The sequence below is a fragment of the Nuphar pumila genome, chromosome 12 (genome assembly GCF_984573655.1).
Source record: "Nuphar pumila chromosome 12, dmNupPumi1.hap1.1, whole genome shotgun sequence".
NCBI classification, from domain to species: Eukaryota; Viridiplantae; Streptophyta; class Magnoliopsida; order Nymphaeales; family Nymphaeaceae; genus Nuphar; species Nuphar pumila.
The window spans coordinates 105,868,788-105,886,718 of NC_143260.1; the positions used below are offsets into that span (position 1 = coordinate 105,868,788).

Consider the following 17,931-nt stretch of genomic DNA (forward strand, 5'->3'; position numbering starts at 1 on the left):
TTCAATTCCTTTAATTTCAAGAGAAGCCCCATCCGCAGTAGAGACAAAGGATGGTGAGAGGTTTTTAGAATAATTGGTTAGTGTAAAAGCATTTCGAGTCATATGAAAGGATGCACCTGAGTCTAATAGCCAAAGAATTTTACCTGGAGGAGAGAAAGAGGATGCAACGGCTCCAAAAATAGATCCCTTGAGGAGTGGTTGAAGAGCTTCAATAATTTGATTTATAGATAGATTGGCATTGTTGGAGGTAGACGACGTCTCCTCTCTGAAGGTTGTCGACATTGCCACCATCTTTTTCCACTTGGGACAGATGGATTTTATGTGCCCTGGTTCTTTACAAAAATAACACACGATTTTACTGTAGTCTCTTCTTCCATATTGTCCGTTATTTTCTCTTCCTCCTTGATTCTTGTTGAAGTGGAGAGGTTTATAAGGTTTAACATTGCTCCCCGGTCTAGATACAGCGTAAGCTCCCTCATCCTCGTTTTTAGAGGGGACGGCCAACACATTTTGATTGGTTTTATTTATTCACAATCTAGTCTCTTCTCCACTTAATTTGGTAAGAACATCTTCTAAAGGTGGAGAAGAAAAAAAAGATAAAAGAGAGGATCTAGATTGTTCGAATTCGGGTCTAATCCCATTTAGGAAATTAAAAAAGTGATCATCTTCAAGTTGTTTTTGCCTCAGTTTGATTGCCTCTCCACTCCATTTATGTTCAAGGATAGCAAGTTCATCCCATATAGCGGATAATTCAGCAAAATACTCTCTAACCGACATATCTCCTTGTTGTAGAGTCAAAGCCTTCTTTTGGAGGTAATATTTATGGGACAAGTCTCTTGACATATACATTCGTTCAAGATACTCTCATACTTGATATGCTTTCTTGAATTTCAATATATTGGCATTAATCTTGGTTTCCACCGAAAAGAAAAACCACGAAACAATTTTGTAGTTTTTCATCTCCCACTCTTCATGCCTTTTAATGTATTCTTTAAACGCCAATTCTCTTTCTTCGTCGTCAAGGACCTTAATCTCTCCTCTCTCAATGATAGTAATTTTAGGTTCGGGTTCGGGAATAGTTCCTTGAACATAGCCCCAAAGACCCTTACCTTTGATGAGTCTCCATATTTCCGGCCCATACATGATAATTAGATCCATTTAATTTGAAGCCAAGAAAGAAGTGGGCATCCTTTCACCCATTAGAGAGAATAAAAAGAGAAAGAGATGCGTACCACAATGAGATATAAGGTCCTACTTGAGGTAGGATGCTTCTAAAATATTGAATGAAGAAATGAGCCTTCACCCCAATCACCCAAACTTGATGGCACGCTTTTCGAGGCACCCAACAGAGAGAACAAATCACACGATCTTCTTCTCTCCCAACCAAGCTTTGATACCATGTAAAAATATCTTCAAAGATGTGCACTACAAGCACAAGCTCCACAAAGGGATATGTGTACAAAGACACACCAAGAACACTTGAATAAAAAGTACACAAAGGTACAAAGAGAACACTTGAAATGCAAAAGATTGAATCTATTGAGCAAGGGTGAGCACAAAGGCTCCCAAAAGAATAAAAACAATTAGAGGGGACACACCCCTATTTATAATACAAGAGGAGACCAAAAGGAGGGGCTCCTACTAGATGTTGGAGCCCCTCCAACGTCTCCCCCTCCTTTGACTTTCAGTCAAAAAGGTAAAAAAGAAAAGAAAGAAAAAAAGGAAGAAAGAAAAAAAGGAAGAAAGAAAAGAGAAAACGAAAAAGGAAAAATAGAAAAGAAAAAAAAAGAAAATGAAGAAAAGTTACATGCACAATCACAAGTGTGAATATGCGTAAAATGGAAAAAGATAGAAATGCAACTGGGCAAATATATATATATATATATATATATATATATATATATATATATATATATATATATATATATAAAAATACATGTATACATGATATAATTTAACATGTATACCCAAAAGGATCTTGCAAGAGCATATTTTTTGTAAGAAAAAGTTAGGACTACCAAGCAAGGGGACTTGAGTATCCAAGATTTGTATAGTGCGTTGAATCCCCTATGGGATGAACTTGCACTTTTGGAGCCTAAGTAGATTGTCATTGAAGATGTGAAACTTAGGCAAAAACAAATGGACCAAGAGAAATTCTTTCAATTTTTGTATGGGCTTCGTCCCGAATTTGAGCAAGTTAGATCTTCTTTTGTACATAGATCTACTCCTCTCCTTCTTGAGGATGCTATCGCAGAAATTGTCCAAGAAGAAAATAGTCATGGAATGAGTAAAAGTTGTGATGAAGTGTTAGCGATATCTAAACTCGGTAACAATATTAAGACTTATAAGCCTCCATATTTTGGGAGGCAAAACAATTATAATAATAATAATAATAACTATAGTGGTGAAAGAAAAATGATTATTTGTCATCATTGTAATGAGTCGGAGCACATTAAACTCGTTTGTCCTAAGTTTAATGGAACCTTCAAGTATAAGGTTGCTTCCATTGAAGAATCTACTCACAGAAAGGAAAGTAAAAGTGAGAGTAATCTTAAAGACATTGATCATGCATACATTTAAAAACTCATTTTTATCGTTAGTTTTGAGAAACCGCATTAAAATTTAAAATCTCAGAAAATCGTGTATTTCAAAGCTTGTCTTGCGTTTTTCACTGTTTAGTTTTGTTTAGAACTTTTTGATTATGAGTCTAATTAGAGTAGAAGTGTTGAAGTAGTATTTTAATTAGTTTAGGAGAGTTAGTTTTATGAAACACGTTTTTTCAGAAGTACTATTTGAAAATTTTTGAAAATTAATTGGAGCTTTCTGAAAAATCGTGTAAACCTAATTGTTCTAATATAAATAGTATACTTCTAAGCATGAAAAAAATGTTTTTTGCCGGCCTTGGATCCTACGCCCCTCTCTCTCTCTCTTCTCTGCCTCTCCTTCCCTTCTTCCCCGTTTTCGATCGACCGGTTGCCTAACTTCTTTCTTTATTGCTTCTTATGCTTCTCAATTTGTCTTCTAAACCTCGTCGTCGTCGGTTCCTCGCATCCCCTCTGCGGGAGAGAGAGTTGAAGTTTGTTTGATTGTAGCAGGTAAAAACCATCTTCTTCTCCCTTGTTTCACCGTAGTTTTTTTTAGTTTTCGCATATCATAAATCATAGCATAGCATGTAGTTTTATTTGATCAATGCATCATATGCTATGTCACATGGACTCGGCTCCAAGGTCGCCGCACCCGCGTCGACACGCACCGACACGGGTGCGGCTCGGACTCGGTCAACCCGACCCTGGGTGTGGTCAACGCACCCAGGGTCATTTTGGTCCATTTTTTGGAAAAAAATTTTTTTTGAATTTTTTTTTTGAAATTTTCTGGGCTACAGCTGTAAGGAAAAAAACCCATCACAACTAAAAAACCTGTACACTTTCAAGTTTTAAGTACAGAATGGGCACAACTCAAGTTTTTTTGGTTTTTTCTTGTATGAAGAAAGTGAATTATTACAGTGTATGAAGAAAGTGCCCAAAAGTGAATTATTCCTGTATGAAGAAAGTGTACAGAATGCCTTCACAACTCATCACCTGTCCCCTAATGGGCACAACTTTGACCGAGTCTTATATATATATATATTTTATTTTATTTTTTTTTATATTTTTTTTATATATATATAGCCGAGTCCCCGTGTCCAAAATTTTTGAAATTGCGCCGCACCCGTGTCGCACCCGCACCCATGTGACATAGATCATCTGCATATTTAGTTTTGTTTAGTTTTCTTGCATATGAAAAATAAAATTATACATATATATATATATATATATATATATATTGTTTTAATTTAGTTTAGCCGTTTTCTTGATTTGTGCATAGAATAACCCTAATTTAGGTAAATCGATAGCTTTAACATAGTGTTTTTGTAGCTTTTCTTGATTTTTAACTAGTTTTAGGTTAGATCTAGGGTAGAGTTAATCTGCATTACATTTTGAAGATTCGGTATTTCATAGATTACTTAAATAGAATTTTTCTTTTCTAGCAGATTAGCTTTTTACATCGTTTTTCTGAAATCGTGTTTTGACGTTAAGCAGAGCATATTTTCTGTGGTTAAAGTAAATCTGAGTTAGTCATTAGTTGTTTAATACATGTCATCAAGTTTATTGAAGACTAGTTTTTGGATAGTTAGATTGCTTATTAGAATAAAAAGAAAAAAAATCGGTAACTGTATAGTGTAGTATTTCTTTATTGCAAGTAACCAGTTAACGTAGATTTAATTCCAGTCTTTCCTTGTTAGTTAGATAAGTATTTTTGTTCAACTCCAGAAGTCTTTAATCCATTAATTAGATCAGAATAACATAAAGTAACCGATGTACCATTTAATTAACTATCGTTTTCTTGAAAAAGTTCATTCTTATTGTGTCATTTTTTTAGATTAACCTTAGTTCTATAGTTTAACGTTAGTTCTTTTATTTAAGTTATTTAGTTGCTAATTGATTCGCGTGTTAGCTGCTGGTTTAATTTAGATGTGACCTTTGGTCTGGCATGATTAACTACATATCTATTTTATTTTGTTACCTTTATTCATAGTTTAACTAAATTAATTTTATAACAACTCCAGATTGTTACTTAGTTAGATCAGTCTTGATTCCGTACAGCATAACTAGTTTGTTATTTTTGTTATTTAGTTTGTTAAGTAGTTTAATTCTTGAATTCGGTTAGCTTGATTCCTTGAAATCTTTGTTTTTTGAGTTAGTTTCAAGATTACATAGTTGTTAATTTGTTTGTTAGTTAGTTTAGTAATCTGTTAGTTTTTTTTATTGATATTTGATATTTGGTTAGTGTATGTCCTTAACCTTTTAATTAGTTAGTCATTAATTCATAGTTTGTTAAGTAATTAGCTTCTTGTTAGTTAGTTTGTTTTACTATTTTGTTATTTAGTGTTAGTTTGTTATTAGTTGGTTCATAGTTAGTTACATGTTTATTAGTTTGTTTCTAGTTAGTAAATCTTGTTTTTGCTGATTTTTAGTTCATTAGTTATTAGATTTTTGTTTAGCTCTACTTGTTTTGTTGTGTTTTGTGATTTTTGTTTTGCATGAAAGCGATCGGATGTGTGGTGAGCCCTCAAATCTACTCCCAAAGAGCCCTATGAGGTCCCTAAAAAGTCTCCTCGAAAGGCCCCTCAAGCCCTCATAAAGGCCCTCAGAGACCCCTTAATTAAACCATGCAAAAGTGCTCAACATAGAAGAAGATCAAAGGGACAAAAGACTCCTGAAGACTTTTTCCTTTATTTCTAGATTAGGCTTTTATTTTATTTAATTCAATTCAAATTGGGTCTATAATAAAACCATTTATTTATTTGTTTAAGCCCTCTGCAGGGACAACACTCTTAGTTAAATTAATTAATTGATTTTTATTTTTGGCAATAAAGAGTAGTTAATTGTGTTTTTGAATACAAAGTATTTCCTGTTCCCTGAGTTCGACCCAGACTCCACCACTCGTGCGAGCCGGTTTTTATTATTTGATGCACGATTTGCACAAACATTTTTATTGAAAATATCTTTTAAAAATACTCTATTGAAAAAGTTGCATCAGACACACTTGGTCAAATTTTCATGTCGCTTCAACAAATTCTCAAAGCCGCATCATCTACATCGGGTGTCGCCATTGCCACCTCCTCTTCACCCGATACGTATTATTGGATTCTAAATTCGGAGGCATCTTTTCATATGACCCCTCATGAGAATGTTTTATCCGACATATACATTAATTCAAACTTATCTTATGTTTCTACCGCTATGAAACATCTTTGTAAATCAAAAGTATAGGAACTTTTAAAAAAAAAAATAAAATTTTCTTGTTCCAAAAGTTAGGGTTGTCCCCAAATTAAATTTAAACATTTTCTCGGTCTTTCAAATTGCCGACCATGGATGTGAAATATCTTTCTCATCTAAGGGTTGTGTTGTGCAGGATCTTCGGTTCGGGAAGCGAATTGGGCAAGACCATAGGAAGGGGAATCTTTACTTTATGGACTCTTTGTCTCTTCCTCTAAAATCTTTTTGTAAGGGAATCTTTACTTTATGGACTCTTTGTCTATTTCTCTAAAATCTTTTTGTAACTATGTCCAAGATAAGAAAATTGAAGCTTGATATAAAAGACTTGGACATCCAAGCTATTCTAAAATGTATTTTTTTCCTTTTGGAGGAAAATTTTGTAATGAAAAAGATATGAATTGTAAAGATTGTATACTTGAAAAAATAAAATCCATCCCATTTCCAAATAGAACATTTGTTTCCACAAAACCCTTTGAATTGGTGCACTCGGATGTATGGGATCCTTCTCGGGTCAGTCATATCTAAAGGTGGTTACTCATATTATGTTAATTTATTGATGACTTTACTGGATATATTTTTAACTTTAAATTAAAAGTTTTATCTTTCTTTAAATAATTTCATATCAAAGTTAAAAATCAATTTCAAAGCAATATGTCTACTCTTAGATTTGATTCCGGTGATGAATATCTATCCAATAAATTTCAAAAGTATTTAAAACAAAATGAGATTAGCCATCAAAGATCTTGTCCTAAAACACCTCAACAAAACGGACTAGCGAAAAGGAAACATAGAGACGTAATAGAAACCGCTAGAATTCCACTTATTTCAAAAAATATTCTTAAAAATTTTTGGGCTGAAGTCATTTTAATCTCCACTTATTTGATAAATAGAATGTCTTCTTCCATTTTAAAAAATGTTTCTCCTTATGAGAAATTACTCAAGATAACACCCTATTTCAATCATTTGCGTATTTTTTGTTGCCAATGTTTTGTGCTTTTACACAAAAGAGACAAGTTATCTCCTAAAGCTATTGAATGTGTTTTCATAGGGTACGGTGAAAATAAAAAAGAATATAGAAGCTTTGATTCCAAAAATAATAAACTTTATATTTTTAAAAATGTTATATTCTTGAAAGATGAAAATGGTTTTGAAGAGAATAATACGAAAGAGGAAATAAACTATATGTTTTTATATAATCTTTCTCCAAGAGAAGATATACATATTAATGATGATTCTTGGAGTCATCATGAAAATATAGATGCAAATGTTTTTGAAGATCCCAATATTGGGACATCACCAAGTAGTGATGACATCATTAGTAGTTCTAATAAAAATATTCATGTTTATACCCGGCATGAGCAAAACAATCCTACTAGTGCCTTAGAAAAATTTTCTCGTTACAGTGAACCTACAGAAGAAACTTCACTTAAAAGGTCTAGTAGAGTGCCTATTCCACCAAATAGGTTTGTCGCTTATGAGTCGGGATCTCCTAATTATAGGACTTGCCTAATAGCATTATACATACCATGAGCCCTCACATTATAATAAAGCTAAAAATGTTCTTCATTGGATTGAAGCTATGAACATAAAACTAGATGCTCTTAGGAAAGCAAAAACTTGAGAAATAGCTTTGTTACCTTTGAACAATAAAACCATTAGATGTAGATGGGTCTTTAAGGTCAAAATCAAGAGTGACGGAACTCTAAAAATATATAAAGCTAGGTTAGTAGGTAAATGATACTCCAAAGAATACAGAATTGACTATGAGAAAACTTTTGCACTCATAGCTAGAATCACTAGTGGTAGGACTCTAATAGTTGTTGCCTTAACTAAAAAATGACATATATATCAATTAAATGTTAAAAATGTCTTTCTTAATGGAGAACTAAATGAAGAAGTTTACATGGATCCACTGCCGAAATTTGTTATTGACAAGGAAAATCATGTATGGTCTTAAGCAGACTCCTAAGGCTTGATATGCTTGATTCAGTAATGTTATGATTAATTTGGGCTTTCATTCCTGTTGTACTGACACTGCTTTTTTTGTCAAAAGTAAAGTATCGACATTGTTATCCTTCAAATTTACATAGATGATATGATAATAACATGAAATGACAAACAGGGCGTTAGTGATGTTAAAAATGGTTTGAAAGAAAATTTTAATATGTCTGACTTAGGATTATTAAGATATTTTTTAGAAAATGAAGTTGCTTATTCCCCAAGAGGGTACATACTTTTTCAAATAAAACTTGTTGCAGATGTCTGTGCTAAATTTGGAAATTAAGATGATAAGAAAGTAGAAACTCCTGAAGTGGTAAATGCTAAATTAAGACTTGAAGATGAAACCCTTCTCGAAGATCCCACACCTTACCGACAGTTAATTGGGTCTCTCACTTATCTGTGTAACATCGTGTGTTTTTCCTTTATTTTAACTTCAAAAATTTTGGAAAATTTCGCTAAGTATTTTGAAAGTTGATATAAATCTTCGATTTCAGGCAACGTCAATTGAGTCTGGGCGTGGCCCATGACCCATTGACAAGACCTAAATGAGGCAAATAAGATTTGGTAAAACTTATTGTTTTTTACCTTTAAAATCAAGCAAAAATCGAGCAAAATTCAGGCTAAATTCAGACAAAATACGAAGGCAATAATCAAGTAGTATATCATTAGATGCGTCTTGTAATTCTAAAAACATTGATATTTTATTTTTCTGAATTCGGGCTATGGTTGGCCTGAAAATCATATTTTTCAAAAATGACCTGTCTCGATGTGATCATTTCTGGATTGGATTGGATCCGATCCGATTCGTTTGATCCAAGTTGATATGGATCTGGACCCAGTTCAAGACCCATATTAATTAGGATTTGGTTCAGGTTGAGATCCATATGGATTTGGATCTTGGATCTGGATCCAATCCAACCAATTTAAAGTTTTAAATTCAATTAAAAAGTTAAATTGAGTGAAATTCCATGTTAAGAAGACTCCCAAAGGGAGGAGATACCCTCTGAAACATTCTCGAAATTTATTATTTAATAATTAAATAATAATAATTAATTAAATATTATTAATTTATAAATTTTGGAATTTCTATATTTGGATATGGTGTAGGGATTCTAGAAGGGGGGTCACCCTCTAGAAGAGCCCAAATGTGGTTAAGAAATAATTAAAATAAAATAAATAATGAATAGATAAAAAATAGTTAAAAAGGAGAAGAGGTTAGAAATAGAGTTCTACACTAGTAGAACTCTATTCCCTAACCAAAGAGGGACTCTAAGAGGGGTGTCACCCTCTAGAGGAGCCCATTAGCTATATAACACAAAAGAAAGAGAGAAAAAGAGAGAGAGAGAGAGAGGGAAACTCGTGGGAGAGGAGAGAGAAAGGAAAAAGAGAAGGAAAGAAGAAGAAGAAAGAAAAGGAAGGAATAGGATCACCTTCCGTTCCGAGCATCCAACAAATTTTTTTTCGATCTTTTCTGTCTCCGATCGAAGGTACGAGTTCCTCTCTTGATCCGAACGAGAAGAAATAAGCTAAATCAGGTCTAAGTGAGATCTTTAGTTGGAAAAAAGAAAATTCCGAAAGTTGAATATATATATATATATGGGTATATCAGTTCAGACCTGTATTTCTGGTCAGATTATCGGCTGGAATCGGGTCTGATCATATTATATCGAATCTAATTCTTAGTCGATAGTCATCAGCTTTAATCCACGATATAAAATCTGTTTCATCGACCTGTCGAAGATTTGTTCTTACCAGTATGCTTTTTTTCTGTTCATAGTCGCTATTATAACTGTGCATCAGCCGTGTATTCCCAGCATGTTGTTTTCTTTTTTACTGTTGGTATAAATATGCATCAGCCCTATATTTCCAGCATGTTTTTTTGCATTTGATTGCTGGTATGACTGTGAATCAGCCATGTATTTCCAGCATGTTGTTTTCTTCAATTGACTGTTGTCAAGGCTATGTTTGATTGACTGTCATTCATACCTGTTATGCTGAAATTTTGTTGGTTGTTGTAAATTGTATTTATATCAAATCTATCTGGATGTGGTTAAGTTGATCAAACTGGTTTTTAGTAATGACTCTTGAACTGTCGCAAATCCTATTTTGTGTTTTCTTTTGGAATTTTTAGACTGCATATAGATAAACGGGTCAGTCCTGCCCTTTTTGCTGTCATGGACAGACCGACAGCTGATTTTATATATATATACATGAGCAATGTCAGCTATGTGCACCTGTAGATCTGAATCGATCTGTCGATGCACATATTGTGGACATCAGATTTGTCCAGGCCACTTTGAGTGTGTTGGTCGACTGCATAGAGTTCGGTCCTCCAAAACCGACTACGCAAATCAACTTTTTTGTGATTCTTAGCCATTAAGCTGACTCATGTAAGGACTGCCCAATATTATTATACATGTGATCTATTGATTTTTCAGTGGGCTGTTGCAGGGCAGAACAATTGTCCACTGCTTTTGGCTATATGTTTCTGTGAGAAACGTGTTGTCAACAACATACTAATGTTTTCCCGTGCATTGTGGTTAGGGATGACAATGGACCGGGGCAGGGGTGGGGGACAAGGTCTCCATCCCCGCCCCGTCTCAAAATCCGAACCTCCATCCCCGCCTCCATCCCCACACGAGGAAGAATTTTAACCTCCAAACCCGCCTCCATCCCCGTTTCATGTCCTCCATCCCCGGTCCAAACGAGGGTGAGGCGGGGCGGGTCTCCATTTCCCCTCGGTTTAGTGTCATCCCTTAGAAAGATTGGGGATGGGGTGGGGCGAGGGAAAGCATAAGTCCATCCCCGCACGTGGATGGATTTTAACCTTTATCCCCGCCTCCATCTCCGTTTCATGCCCTTCATCCCCGGTCCAAACGGGGCGAGGCGGGGCGGGGCTCCGCTTTCCCCCGGTCCACTGCCATCCCTAATTGTGGCAGCATAGTTATGACTCGGTGGGTATGTTTTGTATCCCGAGCAATGTACTATGCCCAGATTTATTGCGTATGAATGGCAAAATTAATTATTGGTTATGATATACATTGGATTATCATGCTTATGTCTTACGCATGGAAACTCATGAAATTTATTACATGCATGAATATGATCATGTGCATAATTGAGAGTTTATACATACGATGGACTATGAAAAATACATGTTGCAAGCATTTGTTCGTACGTGCATATGCAATTTGTTTTATGTGTACATTCTTGTTGTGTGTGTTAAAACATATGTAATATTCACCATAATACCCGATAGGGGTATTATGGTCTTTTCACAAGTACCCAATAGGGGTACTTGTTTTATTTCTTTTATTTCACTGTTTTTTATTTTTTATTTTTTAAATGTATTTTTGGATACCGAAAATGGGCCCCACAATGGAGTCGTTGGGGCCCCCAACGGTCACAATTGTGACCGTTGGGGGCTCCCAATGACTCTATTGGGAGCCCCTTTGGTCTCCTTTTCTTATAAATAGGGGGAACCCCCCTTGTACGTAGTATTGCTCTTGAGAGCTCCTCTTCAATAATAGTGATATTATTTCTCATGTGTGTAGCCTTTTTATAAGGCCCTTCGTATATCCCTTAGTGGATTTCCTCTCTTGTGCTTGTTGCACTTGTCCGTGTGGGACATAGTGAATGCTTTAGCATCCTTGGATTCTTCCGCATATTTCATTACATGGTATCAGAGCCATACGATCTTCTAAGGTAAAATCGTGTATCTCTCTACTTCCTTTTTTTTCTCACACCTCCATTTTGTAGCAATGGAAGTCAAGATCGATCTATCATTCAAGCTCAATGGGAAAAATTACATGATGTGGGCATCCGCAATGGAGAATAATCTCAAAGGCAAGAAGCTTTGGGGTTATGTAATGGGAACCGTTCCGGAACCCCAACTTAAGATCACAAAGATAGAAGAAGATCAAGAGAAAGCACTTGAAGGCGATGCTCGTCTCAAGGCTATTGAAGATTATCATCACCAAATGGAAGATTGGGAGAGCAACCATGCAAAAATCCTAGCATGGTTTATGAATAATGTTGAACTTAAGGTATGTGCAAATATTGCAAAATTCCGCCGGGCAAATGAAGCTTAGTTTTTTATGAAGGGTATGTTTACCCAAAAGGATCTTGCAAGAGCTTATTTTTTGCAAGAAAAAGTGAGAACCACAAAACAAGGTGACATGAGCATACAAGACTATTATAGTGCTCTAAATCCTTTGTGGGATGAATTGGCTCTATTGGAGCCTAAATGGGTGTCTATGGAGGATGTGGTACTAAGACAAAAACAAATGGAACAAGATAGATTGTTTCAATTTTTATTTGAGCTTCGTCCCGAATTTGAACAAGTTAAATCCTCACTTCTCCATAGATCTACGTTTCCTCCCTTAGAAGAGGCTATTGCCGAGATTACTCAAGAAGAGACTAGGCATAATATGGGTAAAAGCATTGATGAAGTTCTTGCCGTATCTAAACCCGACAATCATGTCAAAACATACAAACCACCTCATTTTGGTAAGCAAGGGAGTGGTGGAAGAAAAATGATTATATGTCATCATTGTTATGAGCCGGGGCATATTAAACCCGTTTGCCCAAAGCTAAATGGAGCATTCAAGCCAAAGGTGGCTTCCGTTGAAGAATCATCCACCAAAGAAGATGACGGCAAGAACGGGGATCTCAAAGATACTCTTGGACAAATTTCCTTGGCTCTCCAACAAATTCTAAAGGCTACTTCTTCCACCTCCGGTGCCGCCATTGCCTCATCATCACCTCCCGGTACGTACTCTTGGATTTTAGATTCAGGAGCCTCTTTTCACATGACCCCTCATGAAAATGCATTAACCAATGTGCACACCAATTCAAAAATATCTTGTGTCTCTACGGCCGATGGAACTTTTCTCAAAATAAATGGTGTTGGAACTCTTGATTCTAAAAATGTTCAAAATTTCCTTGTTCCAAAAGTTAGAATAGTTCCAAAATTAAATCTTAACCTCTTTTCCGTTTCTCAAATAGCCGACCATGGATGTGAAATATCTTTCTCATCCCAAGGGTGCTTTGTGCAGGATCTCCGGTCCGGGAAGCGGATTGGGCAAGGCCATAGGAAGGGAGACCTTTATTTTATGGATAACTTAATGCTTTCAAATACCTCATTTTGTACTTATGTCCAAGACAAAAATATTGAAACTTGGCATAAAAGGCTTGGACATCCAAGTTACTCTAAAATGTATCTTTTTCCTTTTGGACACAAGTTTTGTAAAGAAAAAGATATCAATTGCAAAGATTGCATTTTTGGAAAAATGAAGTCTACTCCTTTTCCTATTAGAACCTTTGTGACAACAAGACCTTTTGAATTGGTGCATTCCGATGTTTGGGGACCATCTCCGGTTCTATCCAAAGGTGGTGATTCGTATTATGTTACTTTTATTGATGATTATACTAGATATGTATGGATTTATTTTCTTAACTTTAAATCGGAAGTTTTTAACTTCTTTAAAGAATTTCATGCAAAAGTTCAAAATCAATTTCAAAGTCAAATATCCATTCTTAGATCCGATTCGGGTGGAGAGTACTTATCGAATGATTTTCAATCATATCTAAAACAACATGGCATTTGTCATCAAAAATCTTGTCCAAGAACTCCTCAACAAAACGGTCTAGCGGAAAGAAAACATAGACATATTTTGGAAACCACTAGATCCTTACTCATTTCTAAAAATATTCCTAAAAGTTTTTGGGCCAAAGCCGTGTTAACCTCCACCTATTTAATCAATAGGATGCCATCTTCAAAATTAAACAATATCTCTCCTTATGAAAAACTTTTCAATATGACACCTGACTACAATCGTCTTCGTATTTTTGGGTGTAAATGCTTTGTTCTTTTACATAAAAGAGATAAATTGTCACCTAAAGCAATAGAATGTGTATTTTTAGGATATGGTGAAAATCAAAAGGGCTATAGATGCTTTGACCATAAAAACAATAAATTATTTGTCTCCAAAGATGTGACCTTTTTAGAAGATGAAAATGGATTTGAAATATTGGAAAAACCAAATGAAATTGATTATATGTTTATCAATGATCTTTTAGAAGATTCAAATGATGACTCTTTGAGTCATCCGGAAGTTTTAGAAAATACTCATGATTCTCATGATAGTGATGTATCACCAACTAATGGTGACAATCTCCAAGTATACACTCGGCGTGAGGAAGCCCAACCTATTAGTGCTTTAGAAAAATTCTTGCGGCTTAATGAACCCCTAGAAGAAACCTCTCTTAGGCGTTATTCTAGAGAATCAATTCCACCTAATAGGTTTGTCTCATATGAAACTCTCTCACCTAACTATAGAGCTTGTCTAATAGCCTTGCATTCTTACTATGAACATTCCCATTATAATCAAGCAAAAAATATACCTCATTGGGTTGAAGCAATGAAAGTTGAACTAGATGCTTTAAATAAGGCAAAAACTTGGGAAATAGTTCACCTTCCTGAAAATAAGAAAGCTATAGGGTGTCGATGGGTCTACAAAGTCAAAATAAAAAGCGATGGTTCCCTAGAACGTTATAAAGCTAGATTAGTTGTTAAGGGATACTCACAAGAGTATGGCATCGATTATGAGGAGACTTTTTCTCCCGTGGCTCGCATGACAAGCGTTAGAACTTTAATAGCGATAGCATCATCTAAGAAATGGCCTATATTCCAATTAGATGTTAAAAATGCCTTTCTTAATGGTCAGTAGAATGAAGAAGTATATATGGACCCTCCGCCGGGAATTAGCGTTAACCAAGGTCAAACTCTTCGGTTATTAAAAGCTTTATATGGTCTTAAACAAGCCCCAAGGCTTGGTATGATAGATTTAGTGCTATCATGTTACAATTGGGATTTCGCTCATGTTATACTGACACTGCTCTTTTTGTTAAACGTGCAGGTAATAGTATCATCATCCTTCTGCTTTATGTTGATGATATGATCATCACTGGCAATGATGAAAGTGGTATTCTTAATGTTAAAAATATGTTAAAACATAATTTTGATATGTCTGATCTGGGTTTTCTCAGGTACTTTCTTGGTATAGAAGTAGCATACTCTCCTCGAGGGTATATATTGTCACAGATGAAGCTTGCTGTAGACATATGTTCCAAATCTGGGATTTCAGATGACAAAAAGGTGGAAACTGCCGAGGTTATCAATGCTAAACTACGACTGGAGGATGGAGTTCTGCTGGATGATCCTACGCCCTACAGGCAACTCATAGGCTCCCTCACCTATCTGACTATCACCAGGCCGGATATTGCTCATGTTGTGCACTCTGCAAGCCAATTTCAGCATGCTCCTACATCTGTGCATATGAGTGTTGTGCTCCGGATCATTCGATACATCAAAAATACTTTGACTAAAGGGTTATTCCTATCCTCACTCTCTTCCTTAGACTTACTGGCTTATACTGGTGCTGACTGGGGAGGAAACCCAAATGATCGAATCTCAACTACTGACTTTTGTGTTTTCCTAGGAGATTCGCTAATTGCTTGGAGGTGCAAGAAACAACAGAAAGTCTCATTATCTTCTACTGAAGCAGAATACAGGGCTATGGCAACTACTACAATGGAGCTTGTGTGGCTTCGAAGTCTTCTTCAAGATATGGGAGTCGAAATTACCGGTGCTTCGAAGCTTTGTTGCGACAACAAAAGTGCCATCTACATTGCCAGCAACCACACCTTTCATGAGAGCACTAAACATATTGAAATGGACTGTCATTATGTACGTGATGAATATCTTCGTGGGATAGTTACACTGCCATATGTCACTTCAGAATATCAACTTGCAGATTTCTTTACCAAAGCCCTGTCTGCTCCTCGCTTCTTGTTCCTTCTTGGCAAACTTTCGGTCATTCCCCCGTAAAGTTTGAGGGGGGGTGTTAAAACATATGTAATATTCACCATAATACCCGATAGGGGTATTATGGTCTTTTCACAAGTACCCAATAGGGATACTTGTTTTATTTCTTTTATTTCACTGTTTTTTATTTTTTATTTTTTAAATGTATTTTTGGATACCGAAAAGGGGCCCCACAATGGAGTCGTTGGGGCCCCCAACGGTCACAATTGTGACCGTTGGGGGCTCCCAACGACTCTATTGGGAGCCCCTTTGGTCTCCTTTTCTTATAAATAGGGGGAACCCCCCTTGTATGTAGTATTGCTCTTGAGAGCTCCTCTTCAATAATAGTGATATTATTTCTCATGTGTGTAGCCTTTTTATAAGGCCCTTCGTATATCCCTTAGTGGATTTCCTCTCTTGTGCTTGTTGCACTTGTCCGTGTGGGACATAGTGAATGCTTTAGCATCCTTGGATTCTTCCGCATATTTCATTACAGTGTGTAAATGAATGTGCATTGTGGACATATTTGAATAATTGTTAGTGTATACATGTTCACTGAGGATTTTGCATAAGATGCATTGGTGGTCAGATGTGAACCACTGTAGGTTATGTGGGCCAGGAGCATGTGTTGCTTTAAGATTTGTTTATGCATTGCAAAATTCGTTCTATAAATTATTAGCTTTCTAATTTAATTGCACTGTTAATTGTAGCGGGTCAGGTCTCGTGTTGGGTTTTGCATGTTGATTTGCAAAACAGTTCGTATAAAGAACTTGATTTTTGCTAAAAAAGATAAAAGAGATAAACAGTGTAATTATTTTCTTCTTGGATGTCCCTTGCATAGTGTGAGAATCCTGGATGACAGTTTTGGGAAAACCGTAAGGATACTAAAACTCTGTGTGTGTTTGTGCCCCTGAACCTGATATGGTGGTTCAACTCCCGGCCACAGTTTTAGGGAGTTTTCAGCCACTTTTCCTGAGGATGGTGTTGTAGACACAACAATTGTTATTGGTATACCAAGAAAGTGGCATCAGTGGATGTTGATTTCCCTAGTGTTCCGACATTAGATGTTGATTTCTAATGTTCTGATGGATGATGTTGATTCCTGATATTAGTCGAGGAACAAGTATAAAACCTAGTAATAAAATACAAATTGTCCATATCTTGTACTTCGGGAATTGTTGTGCACATTTTGAGTATCCGCGGGTTTAATGAAAAGTGAAACTAAAATTGTGTGCATTTAATAGGGACATGCATGCAAAAGAGAACTTTGATAATAACTTAATAAATTATTCATGCATGTGCATTGAATCATGTATTTTTACTGTTCTGTATTATTTCATGCATTCTTACTTGTTTTGTTTCATGTGAGAATTTGTTATTGCATGATACTTGCTTTTAAATGCTTGAATGGTAAATGAATTATGAGATTGTTATTGTTATATTCCTCTGAATATCTTGCATGAATTTGATTTATGCTCTTTTCTTATCTATTTGGATTTTTAGAGGAATTTGTACAAAGAATCTTTGGTTCTTATCCAGTGTTTCAAATGTTTTTCTCAGGACCTGGAGCTCAGTGATGGGGATGACTGCCATAAGGAGCATGCGAGATTGCATGACTAGTATTGATATTTTTTGACAGTGTGGCTCTACATTATATTCTTTATTTTACTTCTGTTTTATGACATTTATTTATTGATTAATAAAGTTGGCTATTCGTTGGTTGGTTTAATGTAAAGATCACTTATGGTTTGGAAGTTGTTAAAGTTTGTGAGGCCTCGAATCCTTGAGTTTTGGTTTCCGCAATTATTTAAAAAAAATCTACTTTTCACAAGGATAAGTTGGGGTCGTTACAATCTGTCTATCACCAGATCAGATATATCACATGCAGTTCACTCTGCTAGTCAATTTCAACATGCTCCAACTATTGTGCACATGAATGTTGTTCTAAATATTGTCTAATATGTCAAAAACAACATAACTAAAGGGTTATCCTCACCTTTAGTTTTACTTGCTTATACTAATGCTAATTGGGATTACTGGTTTCTGTGTTTTTTTAAGAGATTCACTGATTGCCAGGAGATACAAGAAGCAACAAAAGGTCTCATTATCTTCTATTGAAGCTGAATACGGATATGGCAATTATGAAACTTTTATGGTTAAGAAATCTTCTCAGAGATATGGGAATCGACAACTCCAAATTCTCGAAGATGTGTTGTGACAACAAAAGTGCAATTTATATCGCCA

The 17,931-nt window shown here is 35.6% G+C and overlaps 1 protein-coding gene across 4 annotated transcripts in view; it reads right to left on the reverse strand.

Moving 5' to 3' along the window:
- LOC149821471 (DNAJ heat shock N-terminal domain-containing protein) overlaps window positions 1-17,931 on the reverse strand; it is a 45,384-nt gene that overhangs the window by 9,833 nt on the left and 17,620 nt on the right. The gene's annotated exons all lie outside the window — the stretch shown is intronic.